The 14,046-nt window shown below is 36.8% G+C and overlaps 1 long non-coding RNA gene across 1 annotated transcript; it reads right to left on the bottom strand.

Moving 5' to 3' along the window:
• Positions 1-10,221: 10,221 nt before the first annotated feature.
• Positions 10,222-13,185, bottom strand: LOC115411423 (uncharacterized). Its single transcript, XR_003934209.1, has 3 exons — positions 13,172-13,185; positions 12,378-12,385; positions 10,222-10,329 (listed from the first exon to the last, which is right to left on the bottom strand). It is a non-coding gene; the product is annotated as an uncharacterized LOC115411423 (long non-coding RNA).
• Between the last annotated feature and the right edge of the window lie 861 nt (positions 13,186-14,046).

Raw genomic sequence — 14,046 nt, 5'->3', positions numbered from 1 at the left:
GAAGCAACCTCCAAGTAACAGAGAAACAGAGACAAAGAAAGTATAACAAATGCAGCAGACTATCAGAACACCTCTCATCATTATTGTTCAGTTGAAAGACTTTTAATGCATGACTCAGTTTTTCATATAGATCATCAGAACTTCGTATGGCTTGACTTGTCACTTGCGTCCGCCTCCAAATGCATGGCTCATTCTAAGGTGAAACAATACATGGTTTTACACTAATGAAACATGTTTGCCTCCTGATGACTTTTTTCTAATGTTTAAGGCCTTAGTGGATACAGTTGAGTTAAAAGCTGTGTGTTTAATTCCATAAAGAAAAAGCATTACTCCTGTTAACAATGCTTTTACTATCTGAACTGCACCAATCTAAAGTTAGGTTTGCTGTGAATAAACGTGGCCATTCTTGTAGATTTTCTGGTCACAGAAAGATTCCTGAGCCAGTGAGATCCTCCAGAGATGGCAGCAGAGATATTCTTGGCAAAGGCAACTTTCAATCTGGTGTTCATCATCACCCAAACCTCCATATATACAGATTTTTCATTCATTCATTCATTTTCTGAACCCGTTTTACCCTTGCTAGGGTCACGGGGGTCGCTGGAACCTATCCCAGCTACTTATGGGTGAAGACGAGGTACACCCTGGACATGTCGCCAGTTCATCGCAGGGCTGACATACAGAGACAAACAATCACTCTCACATTCATACCTATGGGCAATTTAGATCAACCGATTAACCTATCAGTGCATGTCTTTGGATGGTGGGAGGAAGCCGGAGTACTCGGAGAGAACCCACGCAGACACACGGAGAACATACTGATTTTTATTTATTTTATTCAGATTTAGTAAGTTCTCTAAGTGCACCTGAGATTAAATTAATACCCTGTTTGTAAAGTTTAGTTGAGATGTCATGTGATGGAGGCAGGATATTTGAAGTTAAGACATGATGATGGTTTTATGTTTAGTCTAGATGGGTAACTTATCTGCCCTGCTGCTTTGCAATGTTCATTCATTCATCCATTTTTGGAACCATTTAGTTCCTGAGGGGTGCGAACGTCTATCCCAGGTACCAATGGATGAAGGTGGGTTATACCCTGGACATGTCACTGGTTCATCACAGGGCTGGCATATGCAGAATAAGGCAGTGTTCAGTTGATGTTAAAAAAGCTGGCAGTTGCGTTCTTGCTTGCCTTTGTCTGTTTGCGTGTCACATTAGGACACTCTGGATTTGTTGGTGTTTTCTCAGAGATTTCAGTCTTTTTAAAAACACATGGGAAAGAGACAGTGAACACATTCAACTTTGCACCCACCACAAGGGGTCTGTTCTAATACAGGGCTGCGTTCTGCTGTAAACTCTCCCTTGATATTAGATATGATTCAAGGATGTTCTGGAACTACTACTGGTTTTCTTTTTCATGTATTTTCTAGGACTAGCTTCTAGTTTGTTTGTTTTTTTTGTTTGTTTGTTTCATTGAACTGAGAAGAGCTGATAAATTAGATCTTTATTTTATTGTTTATTTAATGAGGACAGAACATAATACATGTATTGTACCAGGAAGAGGGAGAGCTAAGAGCTCATCCTGGTACACCTGTAGTCCTGGATGGGGGCCAAGTGATGCTCAGGTTACATGAATATCACAACACTTATATATCAAAACCTGACATGTTCAGACAAATGGAACACAGTACAAAACTATACAATACTATAGTAGTCTCCAATATTAAAGAAAAGAAAGACAAGTACTTTCTCAACACCAACCATACAAATTCCAACTGGGAGGCTCAGCATTATCAGGCCTTTCCAATCAAACACTTCATCAATAAAACAATGACCAATAGCAATCTCAGACTTACTCAACTACTGATCAGTGTCTGTTCTGCACTATTTCTATTAAAAGGCTGTTGAATCTTAAGCCTTCAAATGTTAAAAATTATATTGCTTAAGAAATTTGTGGCAATAAAATTACCTACTAACATGACATAATATTTAGCTACTTTAAAAAACAGATTAGGTTTAAGAGAACACAATATGGACAAAAATATTAGGACACATAACAGATACAGCTGGTTTAAAATATTATCATGATGAGGATGTTCATGTAAGTTGTCATCAACACTTACCTCTGTAAATGTCAAATTAATAATTCATTTATTTTTATTTTTTTCTGAGGGAATAACTGAGAGTTAGAGAAACCAAGTGGTTACTTGTGGTTTAAAATCATTATTTATGATCAGAATGTTACAATAAATCAGATCAGAATATTTCAGAAATCTAGGTGTAGATCATATAAAACAATAAGAATATTTTATAATGTTAAACAGCAGAAAAAATGATAATGTAAACAAGATTAACCACATTTTTCATATTGTTTTGTAGCTCAGGCCCATTTTACTGACACACTCAAAGTTAGTCAAATGTATTTCATGCAGCTTAAATATTGAATATAATCACACTAACTTGAATTTCACAAGAAAAATAGATTCAATGTTTTTGAATATTGGTCAAAGATATTGTTAAACCAGCAAATAATTACTGAGATTTTACATTTATTGAAGGTCTGGGTTGAATTCAGATTTATTTACAAAAGTTTTAGTAGGTTGAAAATTATTTCTAGAAATTAAAATCTACTGAACTACTTCCACTCATAAAAATAAGTCATAATAAGTAACTGTATTTTTTTAACAGCTAAATACTTTCTCAAAACAAAATAAATCTAGTGGAAATAATAGAAATCAGTGACTTTATGATGACTTTCTTTTCTTTTCAGTCATTAAATCTATTCAGTATTATATCATTTGAGTTTTTTCAACTGAAATTGGGTAACATTCAGCAATTAAATGACTTAAATAGGCTTCATTCAGCTTTCATATATTCTGTATTTACAAAACTAACTTTGGCCTTTTGTGCCTTGAGTGAATTTTTAAAAAATATTTTCAATTTTTTTTTTTACAGTGTAGTCAGCAGGTACAGTTAAAGGTTTCTGAAGTAACAACTCATTAGACAAATGACTGATGGACCGAGCCTATATGGTCAAAATATATCCCAAATAAATTGGGTGAATCCCTCTCAGAGTCTCCACCTCCTGGCGGACCAGGAGACGGTGAATGTGGTGGTGCAGAGTGAAGGGCGGCTGCTGACCACAAATGGGAAGCTAATGGAAACTCCACTAAGCTGCTTTTCATATTGCTCTGTCATTAGCTCAAATTAGACATCATTTCTACACATATATTTTTTTTTCCAAAGGATTAAAGTTCTATCCCAAAAATACAGTTATGCTATTTTGGGAGGAGATGGATATCAAAGCACGGGATGTACAACTGAATCTGTCATTTACAGAAGTACAGAATCAGAAGTATAAAATCTTATCAACACCTCATCTGGAGTTCTGCCGTCTAACAATAGCACATCTTGGATAAATAACAGCAATACTTAGCCCCTATTATCATAAACAAGCAAATTATACTCATAACATCATTTGGATGCACATTCTTCATACACAATTAACTCCAAGAGATTTGTAACCACGCAACCACATTACATCCTTGTTTTTTTTTATCTCCCCTAACACAGCTCAAAGCTGTAATCTTGCATACAATACTTAACATGTATTTATCAGTCAGGGCACACTACACACAGAGCTGTCACTTAGAGTGATCTACAGTCACATTTAGATAATTAAAAGATAAGGATAATGATTTATATCAAATTTGACAGTTGATGATTGTAATTAGGAGTGCATTTAACAGAAATGTATTTGTTATGGGCATGTAAACAAGGTGTTATTTGGATCAAGCCAGAGGTCAGGTGGAGGATAAATGGAGCAGCAAGCATTGGTGGTGACATAATATTGCAAAAATTTGGGCATTTGTGGAAAAATAGCATTATTTGTTAATTTTTTTTTTTTTTTTTTTTTAATAGAAAAGAGGCAAACACAGTCTCTGTAGGATGTAGAAAAAATATATTATCATCTACATCAATGGATAGTTACAAGAATGAAAACAAAATAAATGCTCACTTGTAGCATACAGTATGTGACGTTTGGGCATCCTATGCACTCTGTAATAAGGCCCCCTTAGTAGATATCACAGCATGCAAACACTTGTATCCAGTGAATAGTCTTTTAGTTCTTGTATTTAGGATTTTCACCCTCTTCTTTTGTTCTTTGAAAATTCCAGGATTTTGAGGGATAACTGTCAAACATCACTGCATCAGCTTTTGTACCTGGGAAACTTCCCAATTTATGTCAAAGTAAATCAGGAAAAGAGACTTTCATCTCTTTTTTTTATGTCTTTATAATTTTTTGAAAATGAATCTCACTTCTTGACTTACTTTCACTCCTTTCACACTTGTCTTGAAAAACATTAACAGGTGCAAACATTCACATTTGCCATAAAGCTGGGGTAAATGTTTTACCTCTTCTCACAAAATGACTGTGACAGTGTGATTTCTTCTAGATAGATAAAATGTTATTTGGAGTCTTGGGAGTATGCAATCATTGTACCAGGTTAAAGATGATTACTGATGTGTATAAATAGTAATTAAAAGACAAACGTGTCTGATTTTTTCCCTTTTTTTTCCAACTTTATGTTCAACAGTGTATTAATGTTATGAGACACTATGCATTTACTGCCTCATTAATGGGAATGTCTTTATTGATCAAAAGTGTCCTATGAGGGAAGGAACAAATAATATTATAAAGTTATGATGGAATCTCCACACTTGTCCATTAAGAAAAAATATCCAAATACTATGTTTATCACCCAAAATTACTTAAAGAAGGTAGAAATTTTCTTCTGTATCTTGACCTGGAGACTGAGTTAAAAAGCAAACAGAGGCATCATACATGAACTGTAACATTTTGATTATATTTAATGCCTGAAGGACTGCTACTCGGAATCTTTTCTGCTGTGTGCAATGAAAGAGTTAAACTATTCTTCTCTGTGTCACAGATAACTCAAGACTGATTTCCCAATATGTCTCTGCATTTTATTAAGTTATTTTTTCTTTTTTCTTTGAGATCATTATCTATTATATTACTGTATTATTGTATTATTTTTCTGTATATTTAGATGTTGTCTAGCACTTTCTCTGCTCTTTTTTTCTGTGTATGCTGCAACCAATAATTCCCCCATCCCTCATTGTAGCATAAACAGAACAAAGAGCAGACAAATGCTAGACAACATCTAAATATACAGTAAAATAATTCAATACTACAGTGATATAACAGGTGATTCATAATATATTTCTGATTCTAATTAAGCCTGTCTTCCTCTTCATCTTTCAGTGACCAATAAAGACCAACAGATGGCGCCAAAGCATAGAAAATGTGCACATGCAGCATTTATTCAAGATTATGTTTCTGTATTTATCTGCAAATGGGTACCTGATAATAAAGGATAACGATAGTGATCAAAATATACCTTTAAACAACATTTTAACATTTGTTTCAGATGACGTAGCATTTCGCAATCGTATTTTTTTCATAGTTTACTAGTCTGTGTGTTTAAATATGGAGATGATGAATTCAAAGGATAAGAGGCATATTTCCTCCATGTCCAGTCACACATATCTGTCTACCGTGTTATTCTGTGATTTTCCACACAGCCCTCATCTCTATTTCTTATACTACCTGGGTATTGTGTCTCAGAACACAATGGGGCCACACAGGGTCTGAAGCTCTACTGAAAATACGAACTTCATTTCCCTGTAAACTCTTCTCTTCCAGAACTACTATGTTATAAGTTTTGTTTTACTGAATATGTAGCAGAGCAGAAAAACCTTCTTTTGACACTTAAGTGGCGTTAGACATAGTGGTCAACAGTTGGGAAGGAGGAGAACTTCAAAAGTCTTAGGCAGCTTTTAACTTTGTTGTTAACTGAATTCATTAATTCCTGGTTGGATATATACTGTACTTTATCAAGAATTAACCTCACTAAGCTGTTAATGGTGTGCGCGGAGAGGTTACTTGCGGTTACATTCTTTCCCCAGTCCTGATGGAAAACTCAGAGGTAGACTGAGGAATTACTCTGACAGCGGGACTTTTTTGTTCTAGATCTACCTTCGCATCATTTTGGTTGATGTAACCTGCTTTGAATTGATTCTATTAAAGTAATTCACACATCAATGTGTGTTTGCTGCACCACAGACCGTGCGTAAAAAAGCGCAAGCTCCATCATGACGCACGTTATTACACTCACGATATACATTTTATATGCTGTAATAAAAAGGTCAATAGTGGCACATTATTCTCAAAAAAATGTTGGGAAAAGATAAAATGCATAATGCGGAGTGTTTGTCTGCTTTCCTGCTGAGATGAAGTCTGTAGGCGTATGGACATGTCTAACATCCTTCTCCACTGTCAGGCTGTGACCCTCCGCCACCGGAAGTTCTTAAATAAACTGAAAAGCTTAGGAAGGTGATGCTCTGAAATACTGAAAAAAGAAGCGATTGCGATGGCCGGGAATTGAACCCGAGTGCCGTGTATAGTTAAGCTTAACTTTCTTAACTTTTCCCATTCATTCTCTATGGTAGTCCTTAACACTACGGATGTAATATATATTTGGCCACTACGGCACTTTGGCGCTGTTTAGCGCCTTTGAGTAATTTCCTCCGATGACGCGCAGCCGCAGTAAGCTCCATCACGCTGATCCTCTGAGAAGGCGACGCGTCTCCAGTTGTTTTCGGTTCTTTAGCTCTTATTTCGCTCAGGTAATGTGTTTTTTTATACAAATTTATTTAGTCATGAAACTATTAATACTTTTTATCACCGAGTTATAGCTTGACAGATAGTATACTGACAAATGTTCGCAGCTAATTCTTTTTAATTACCTATCACTGCACGGATTGGCTTTTCTATCTTATATCAATTTACTTTGTTTATCAGGTAAATAATGAATGAACATTGGCCTAATTATTGTCTATGAAAGTATTCAGAGTGTTATTTCATGACAATATTTGGGGTGGACTTAATAAGCATTTATTTTCTGTCAGCTATGGGCGAATATAGCTCACTCGGATACGAGATAACTATAGATTTGTGGATGTAACACATCTTAAAAAATGACTGAATTCGATCGTTTTGGATCAAGTTTGTATATTTTTCATACCATAAAACAAAGTAGCTATAAGCTTGGGGTAGACTACTGTCTGTCTGATGAATCTATGCACTGAGGACTAAGCACAAAGCTATTAATAGATCTAAAGATGGGCTGAATTATCTATTAATACTTATTGTCTGTGATATGATACATTTATGCTGCCCCCACACCCTTTTGCCTTCATACCTATAGACACAAGCACACAGTACTTTTCCACTTTGCCCACTCCTCTCACCCATCACCCCCCTTATTGCTCACACACACACACACACACACACACACACACACACACACACAAACACACACACACACACACACACACACACACACACACACACACACACACACACACACACACACACACACACACACACACCCCTCTAATCTTATCTTAATACACTGCTTTATGAGTTTACAAGGCCAACATCAGGCCTGTTAGAATTTCCATGAATTGCAAATAGTAGAGGTTTTTCTATGCCACTCTGTCTGTTTAAGCAGTAAAGGGTTGGAAAGTTAAACTGTCTTTACTCTACTTTCAGGTTCAGAAGTTGTTGGAGTCCCAGTGGTCAAATATTTTACTCCTACTGCATTTTAGTGACGATCCTGACATGAATCAGGATTATCTGCTCTACACTGATTTGTTGGTTAGGCCATGTTCTGGTCTGTTCTAATGCTTGTGTTCAATTGTTCTACTAATGTTGAAGACATTTATAACACATCGTTGAGGGTAAGTACAGTTGATTTCATGTTTTGCATGTTACTTTGTTGCTATACCTTAAGGATTTAGTATTTAAATTATATACAGAACTACACTTCCAATATGCATAAGTGGTATGGCAAATATTTTTCACACACAGTAGTAGTACTGTACACTCCTTAAAGTGTTTGTGTCTGTTTAACACACTGCACTCTCTCAGACGTTCAGTGTCAGTTATTTATTTTGTATCCTGTTTTTTTTCTCACTCTTTAACTCTGTCTCTGTCATCCTTTCTCCCTCTCCTCTCGCTTCTCACCATCATCCCAGCATTCTCTACTGCATCTGCACCACCCTCATCAGTCTCTGCTGCATCTGCACCACCCTCAGCAGCAGACTCTTCATGCCACTCCTTGGCTCAGTTGGAGGCCTCTGATGATCCACCACTCCCAAGTTATGACCAGGATGTGAGCTGATGGAACTGCTCTCACCAACAGAGAATGTGGATGAAAACTGAGATGGAGGCCTTGGGACTGTGGCCAGGCTCTCAACCAGTGAGACATCTAATGAACATGCTCTCCTTGTGGCATTACCCACCTCGGCCTGAACTTATTGATACTGCCTATGAACAGTCATCACCAAAGAACTTCCAGCTTCACCCTTTCTTTATATGGAAGCTGGAGCACACCATAATGGAAAGATATTTATTTAGTTAGTTTATTGGTTATTTATGCTTTCAAGAGGCTGGATTTTTTGTTGTTTGTTTGTGAATGATTCATAAAAAGTTGGTTTTACTGAAAACCCGAAAAGCTCATACTGCTCATACTAATTTTTTCACAAGCACAGCCTATAACCTAATTCCACCATAACCCATAAAACATTGCATAAGTATACATTAGAAAACATGTTTAGATAAGCTTTATAACAGACTCATGGCCCACATTAAAAAGCAAACAGATAAATACAAACACAATTAAAAAAAAACCTCTATACTTTGAAGAGGCAGTCATACCAGTGTTTCCAGAACTGATATGTGTAATGTACAGCACTATATGCAAGATTAGTCAGCAATACAATTACAGTATTTTCTGAATGATTCAGGCGACATTAACTTATGTTTCCTTTTAGAAAATTAAAGTAAAATTTTTCATATTTGATTATAGTCTTTTCAATATAAAGGTCTAAAGGTAAAAGTAACATCTGCATTTTTACCTCAACCGAGAATCGAACCAGTGTTTCAGTGGAGAATGTGATTAATAAATCCACAGGAACATGTGATTTTTTTCTCTCTTCTGATTGGCTACTCATAGTTCTACAGGTACACGCGGCTGGCCCCCAAGTGGAAGGCAGCTATGCTTACCACTATACCACCATCGCTACGTCTAAATCTGCAAAACGGCAAAATTCTGAGAAAAGACTGACGTGTTTGAAATTCCATTGAGTGGAGAGAAGGAAATATGAGGGAGGAGTAGTGGAAAAGAGGTAGGTACTTTCTACCACAAAGCTCCTTTATGAGAGGCCGTGTAGGACCTCTCATAGGCTGGAGAGAAGCAGGACCTGCTACTGCGGTCCTGCTTCTCTCCTGCCTCCATGGTCATTATTTAATTATCCATAAAGTTGTGATAGTGATTGTCATAGTTTGAATTACTGGGAGGTCTGTACCCCCTGATGAAGACTCAGATCTCCCTAAAAAGACAAAATTATCAGTTTTTTGGGGGGACAGAATCATTCTTCTGATTTCGTGAAAAAAATAGCACAAGTCAACTTGTATTTTTAGTGTAGGGAAAGTATTGTGGACCGTACCATCTTTAACTATGGCGGCGCTAAAAGCAAGTGAGACTTTCAATTTCAAGTTCTTCATTCATTCTCGAGTGTCGATGTCGAGTGACTACGGTGGCTCAGAGGGGCAATAGCGCAAAAAAATTACCCACTATAAGAAAAAAAGGAGATTGTGATTTATTTTGAAAGAAGTGTCTGAAAAATACATGTATCCCTTAAATAAAAATACACTTGCATGAATGAAAACCTATCTCCTAAAAAAAACATTTTAATAAAAAATGAATTTGTACAAAGAAATAAACTAAACGTGCATGATTTTTGTAACATAAAAAAACCGTCTAAAAAATACACTTCTACAAAAAAGTGTCTCAAAATAAAATGAAGAAACATCAAAAAATTATACAATTATATAAAAAAAAAAGTTTGAAAATATAAAACTTCATATGCCTACAAAAGAAAACCCCTTCACTTTTTAAATAAGGTTCATCAAAAAAAAAAGAACAAAAAAAACATCATCCACCTTTTTAATTAAGGTGGGGCGCTGTTTTACCCGAAAGGTCTCTTGCTTTAATATTAGAGACACCACAAAAAATAAAAGCATAAGCTAAAAATTTTTAAGGCTTTCAGCTAATGTGGCTAAAGCCAAGGAAATAACCCACTGGAAGTGGAGGTTGGTGCACTAAAAATAAAGTTATTTTTAAAATATTTACATTAATATGGTTCGCAAAGTGATTAAACGATTAAATAAGGTTCCCGTGTCTGCTTAAGGTTAGGTCTGGGTGTTAAATGGTTAAGGTTAGGGTTAGGGTATGGTTGGGGTAAGTTTTCATTGGTAAATGGCCCTTGTGTGTACTGTCTGAAGGTTCGTTGCTAAGTTAATGCTAACGCAAAAAGCTGACTGCAACTTTGGGAACTACCAGTGCAAGTAAGCAATTGTGTGATTACAATGTTGAATTGTTCAGTTGCCTGGCATTTAATATTATTATGACTAATATTAACCACAAGAAGTTTTAAAATGATTTTATTTTGAGAGGAGTTCTCCTCCTCTCAAAATAAAATCATAATAAAATCAAGTCTTTTTGTCAGGTATTGGTAAACATAATGACCGCTTACCGGTGCCTCTGATTCATGTCTTCATGTCACTCTGCAAGTCGTCTTTTTTACTTTTTACTCTCTGTTAAAAATTTAAAGTGCATTCAGTCACTTATTCAAGAATTAAACCCACTGAGGTTTTTGTCCTCAATGTAGGTAAAACCATATCTGATGTAGGTGTGTGTCCGGAAACAGAGTCTATGACCCAGCAGAGTGGAGCGACTGAGCTGTCCAGTTTTCACCAGGTGAAGTCAGTTTCCCTAACGCACAATGTTAAGTGAAATATGTCATGAATGGGATATATGCTAAAGGTTCAGTACGTTCATTCATCAGTAGACAAAAGTGATTCAGTCGCTTGTGATTTGTTGTAGCATTTTCCCCTTTGGTAAGTCAGCTGACTATAGTAAACAGGGTTGCTGTTTCAGGGGCTTCAGTTTCAGTCACAGTGTGATCAATATTGTAGCAGTGAGCCTGACCTGACGGCTTGTTTTGTATCTCCAAGGTGTAAAAAGCATTTCATATCCCTGGAATGAAAAGCAAAGTACTGCACCACAAAATGTGCAACATGCATGCATTTAAAACTTCTTCCTTCACACCTTCAGTCCTGGTTTGAGTAGAGATTTAATGTTTCTGCATGAAACTGATGACATTTACTGCAACTCTGTATATATTCCAGTGCTAACCACTACAGATTTAGAATGGAGTTATACACAGCCACTGTCAAAGTGAAATTTCTGCATTGTTTTCTCAGTGTGTCATGTAAGGAAAGCATAGTAATCACTTTACTGTCCACGGATGTGGAAATTTGACTTTGGTTTCACATGTACGTTTTAAAAGTCACAAGTATACAGAATAAATACACTTTTTTTTTTTTATTACTGTGAAAACAAACAATCAAGACCCATATAGGATTTCATTTTCACAATCATGAAAAATGTTTCAAATGAACAGCATAGTGGTATGAAATGTAGTATTATTTCTTTAGCAGAGGGAATTTGAGTCTGGATTTGAATAATGAGATGAAGGTGCTATTTTTGATGATGGAGGGTTTGGTATTACATAATGTGGCAACGTTGAATTTGATATTAAATTGACTCAGTGTTATATGTGAGAATTGACTGTGAATGTTAGTTGACTGCCTCCTAGTGTATGAATGTATATTAGAATAAAACAAGAACCAGCTATAGATTATTATTATTATTATTATTATTATTATTATTATTATTGAAAATAATAATAATAATATCAACCTCTGCTCGGCGATGAGTAATGCATCTACTGGCGCCTGACAGCTTGAGTGGCAGCTGACAGCCTACCCTGCATGTGAGATAACTGCCAGATCAAGTAACCAATCGGAGAAGAGCCTTTCTAGCCAATCAGAGGCAAGAAAGGCGGTACCTACGTACTCAACAAGCGCGGGCACGGCGCTTCAGTGGATGTACATGGCGCCGTTCCAGTAAACCACACCCACTCTGGCCGAAGCGCATGGTTTTCAGTGAGTCCTACATTGTGACAGACGTGTTGCACTCATGAACATACAAGGTAAGAACCATACTAATAACGAGTGACTTTACTCTGATAAGATGAGGCGGTGTTACTAGGTTATCGCCGCCCTCAGGTTTGTCAACAAACTGGAGACTAAACTGATGTTTTACTGGCCTCAGACCGTGCCGCGCTGTTAGCCCATGTAAGTTCGTTAGCTTGTTGGTGCTAACTTTTTTAGCTGAATGTCAACTTAAACCGCCATGATCAAAGTCCACTTTTAATCCTCTAAGATCCCGTGGAATTAGAGACTCTATAGTAACTTGCTTTTATAAGGAAGGTACTTAATTTAACAAAGCTTATACTTTAGCCATACACAGTTAAATCAATCAGTCTTAAATTATCAACTGCATAAAAGAGCTGCTCATGAAATAAATGTTTTTAATGCTGATATTATGTAAAAATCTGTTGTTCGTACCTATATTTTTGTCGTAGAAATCAGTATTTACCAGTAGTCAACTATTTCATTTGTGTATTTGTTCCCTTGTTTTGCATTTTAACCTCTTGCGTTAGGTCAGTATATTTTAGTATTACCCATTTTACCATGTAAGCTAGGTTAGCTGTTGGGTTTATCCTTTCTCCAAGTAAAGCTTTTGTTAAAATACCTATATGGAGTATACCCAGTGTTTCCTGTGGAATTGATCTGTTGGTGTGGTGGTGTATAATTGGGGGGGGGGGGGGGGGGGGGGCGGCGGCGGCACCGAACGCGGTTGGGCTGGGGGTGCGCTGCATTTTGTTTGGCTGGTTTCCTTCCTACTCATAATACTATGGGGGTAAGGAGCAGTTCGACCATACCGCCCGTGGAAGTGAAAATGAAACTAAACTCCTGCCTATTATATATTATACACTGAACAAAAATATAAATGCCACACTTTTGTTTTTGCTCCCATGTTTCATGAGCTGAACTCAAAGATCTAAAACTTTTTCTGTATGCACATAAGGTTTATTTCTCTCAAATATTGCTCACAAATCTGTTTAAATTTGTGTTAGTGAACACTTCTCCTTTGCTGAGATAATCCATCCACCTCACAGGTGTGGCCTATCAAGATGCTGATTAGACAGCAGGATTATTGCACAGGTGTGCCTTAGGCTGGCCACAATAAAAAGCCACTCTAAAATGTGCAGTTTTATCACACAGCACAATACCACAGATGTCACAAGTTTTGAGGGAATGTGAAATCGGCATGCTGACTTCAGGAATGTCCAGCAGAGCTTTTGCGTGTGAATTGAATGTTCATTTCTCTACTATAAGCCATCTCCAAAGGTGTTTCAGAGAATTCGTGAAGGAGACTGCGTGAGGAAAATGGTGGTCACACCAAATACTGACTGGTTTTCTGACCCCCCTGGACCACCCAATACAGTAAAACTGCACATTTTAGAGTGGCCTTTTACTGTGGCCAGCCTAAGTCACACCTGTGCAATAATCCTGCTGTCTAATCAGCATCTTGATATGCCACACCTGTGAGGTGGATGGATTATCTCAGCAAAGGACAAAGGAGAAGTGCTCACTAACACAGATTTAGACAAATTTATGAACAATATTTGAGAGAAATAGGCCTTTTGTGTACATAGAAAAAGTTTTAGATTGTTGAGTTCAGCTCATGAAAAATGGGAGCAAAAATAAAAGTGTGGCATTTATATTTTTGTTCAGTGTACATATGTATAATAAGTTTAATGGGATGGTCATGATTTTTTTGTATGGTATATATGGTGTGGTGGCAAGGATTTTGCCGTGGCGCAGCACCACGGGAAAACCTTACCAGCGGAAGTGCTGTGTATACCACTAAATTTTGATTTTGATTGCAGGTTTTCTTGAGAAAATCAGTTACCTATGTTGCTGTC

This window comes from Sphaeramia orbicularis, chromosome 20, assembly GCF_902148855.1.
Source record: "Sphaeramia orbicularis chromosome 20, fSphaOr1.1, whole genome shotgun sequence".
NCBI lineage: Eukaryota > Metazoa > Chordata > Actinopteri > Kurtiformes > Apogonidae > Sphaeramia > Sphaeramia orbicularis.
The sequence above is the reverse complement of the archived record's forward strand: the minus strand, read 5'-3'. Positions and strand labels throughout refer to the sequence as shown.